Consider the following 3,304-nt stretch of genomic DNA (forward strand, 5'->3'; position numbering starts at 1 on the left):
TTAAAAACCCGCACAGGCTACACAACAAAGAGTAAAATCATTGGCGCTTCGACAGGTTATTGTCGAGAACGTCATTCTGATTATGAAGCCCGAAATGTCAATGATTATACTCTTGTTGTGTTTTAGCCTGTGCGGGTTTTTAGCATTTCGACTAAAGACTTTCATTTCGTTGCCTGTTGTGCTTGAACTATTCTGTGTGCAGCGCTTACACAAGTGATCTAATAGGGGGAGAATGAGTAACACGGCCGGTGCAACGCCAGACTGATTAATTTCGGCAATTATCGACGGGATCGGTGTTTCTTTTGATGCTCAAACTCTGTGTGTATCGATTTTCCCGTCCTTGGCGACGGTTGGATGCTCGTAATTAAGCTGGAACAAGCTCTTCGCTTGTCCCCCACCATTCCTGTAAGGGAGATAGGAAATCGCTAGATGGCTTCATTTAAGCCAGTTTGGGGCGATGGCGGGAAATAAACCGAGACGGTGGGGAAAGTACCAAGGCGGCAGCACGTTGTGCCTCCTGTCACTCACGCTGACAATGTTTAGCACTGGTTTATGCAGCAGTGACGTACAGTTTCCAAGAAAGTAACATCGATAGGGTGTAAAGACCATGAAATCGGACATATCAAGAAGCTAAAATACCGTGTTGATATGATTACGTTCAAAATTTGATTCAAACATGCGCACCACAAATCGTCACGTAGTACAAAACTGAGTACCATACTGAGTTAGAATGTCAATTACGCCTATAAACAAATAGAGTGACATAATTCGATTCCGAGCGACTCCGAATCGACAGTGCGACCTACGTTTCCATTTTTTTTTCTATTTCTATTCTATTCTATTCCGAATTTTCGCAGTAGTATAGGACTGCATTGAATTATTGTCACCTTCCAACAAACAAAATAACAGTTGCAGCCTTGCTGTTTCGTCCAACATTTCATTTACTATTTCCTCCTTTGATGTCATTGCGTATTATGAATTTAATTGTTTTTTTTTTAATATTTATCTGTACGGAACTGTTTATGCTACGGCATAGATTGATACAGCATTTTTCTGAAGCACTAATGTAAAGAGCAATGCGGAAAGAGAGAGAGAAAGAGAGAAAGTCGTGTTGTCACCACATCGTACACTTGTGTCAGCGCTGTGATGTAGAGTTAAGGAACCATTCCATATATAGAAGGGTTGCTAAACGGATTTTACTGTTTTACTGTTGTTTACAAAAGAGCAACACGTGGTTCACCACAAATGATATATTCTATTTGCTTTTTGCAATATACAATGAAACAACATGTCACTTCAAAGTTATTTTAAAGTCACAATTGTCCGTCTATGGCACTGTAGCAGTCACAGCAGATTTTACATCAGTACTGTCTTAGAGTCCGAAGGATGTCGCAAACATAGCTAAGGAACTTTTTAGCAGTTCTCCGAGACTTGGCTTAATCCGGCTCATAGTAAAAACATTGTCTTCAAAACGTTGATCTGGAGAAGTACAAGAAGTTGGGAAGACGCTGATGGGTACGTTATGTTCCACATATAATAGATGCACAAACAAAATAGAAGCGCTTATTCTAGAGTTTTGGTCTCTTTCAAGCTGATGTACTGCTTCGGTGTTCCTCCACAACTGATGAATTTTTTTGTGCCGAAAACAATCATCGGACCTGGGACAACGGTGTCGTCAGTCTGTGCAGTGAAGGAAGAACACAAAATTACTTTGTAATCGGAACTTAGATCGTGCATGCATTAGCAATGGCAGCCCTGATACAAAAGAAAAAAGTGCACATAAAAACCTGCCTTTCCTGCAAGCAACGACACAGTGTACAAAGTCGACAACAGATAACTAGTGCGCTAATAATGCAAAGAAGTGGTCAAGCACGCTCCTAAAAAGCGCAGGAAGATCTGCAGTAAAAATAGGCATGACATGAAAAGACCATGATTTAAAGTGTACAAATGAGTGCTGCACAACATAAAAAACCAGACGCCCTGAACTTGCCAGCGAGATGCCAAGTGCTTGAAGCCCTTGTACTCTCTGCTAATTTATATCTCTGTTGCTAATTCTTAAGGAGCATGCTGGTGACTATGCTGTAAAAGCCCCGTAGAGCAAGTTAGCAAATCCTGTACTTGCATACGTTACACGTATACGCGTACAGACACCCGTAAGCACTAGAACAGACACCGACCTCAGTGTCCACGGGCTTCCGTAGCAGTTGTGTTGCAACATCTTGAAAGTGCAATGTCCCCTGTCGTCAGATAAGGTTATTTCTATATCCAATAACATACCCCACATCCATAAGAACTGCATACATGTATTATTACTTAACACCGTGAATAAGACTAACAAGAAAAAGAAAAATATCAGAAGTCAACAATACAAAAGACGTTGCAAAAGTGAAAGTGAAGGTTCATGGACTTTGCTTCGTGCAGTAGAAACCCTCTGTACAATTACATATACACCTCTCTAATCTGGTTAGCATGGCTCACGGGTGCTTCTTGGGAACTGTTGCGCATTGTTCGTAGAAAGATCACCAGCATAATCTGGGCACATAGAGAAGACATCGCGTGGTTGCTTTCGAAGCAGCTATCATAGAAGGCTTTCTAGTGCACTAAAAGTGCTTATAAACCAGTCACACTGACGACCGTGTTGGCGTTTGAAACTACTCACCAACCACGCTTGTCGTAACCACGTGGGCATGACAGACATTCATTTCCACTACACACACGCCAAAAATACCAAAGCGATGTGAGGCAGGATGCCGTAGAGTCATTACATCGCACGTTGACGTGAAAGCGTGCAAGTTATGCTAACGGAGCTACCCCAATTTACTCACTCAACAGTCCGTGATTTGCTGGAGGATGACGGCAGGAGCAGTGGCATCGCGTAAATACGATTGCACACGAGAACACACGTATTGTAGTATCAAGGTATTGCAACGTGCCCTAGTTACCATGAAACTCACTTCCACTTGTCATACAAATCCAACAGGGATGAAATCACGGTGAAACGCGCGTCTGAACTTCAACTCTTTCGGTCTTGCGTCTTCACCGGTCACGAGGTGCAGCAGTGAACACCACAAAGAAAACAAAAGGAACCGTCCGACGCGCGTTCCAACAAGCGTGTACGCGTAAGAGGCACACCTCGGCGTCCCGCGATTCTATACGGCACGATTTCTTGTTGGTGTGCCATCTACTATTTGTCGCAAAGAAAAAAACATAGAAGAAAAGTCGCGGGGCCGTGTAACCACGGCTCAATGCGTGTCTTCTTTATCTTTCGTTTCGTGGTGGCCGTTGGAAATGCGTTGTGACGTTA

Source organism: Ornithodoros turicata, chromosome 1 (genome assembly GCF_037126465.1).
Source record: "Ornithodoros turicata isolate Travis chromosome 1, ASM3712646v1, whole genome shotgun sequence".
In the NCBI taxonomy this organism is placed as follows: Eukaryota; Metazoa; Arthropoda; class Arachnida; order Ixodida; family Argasidae; genus Ornithodoros; species Ornithodoros turicata.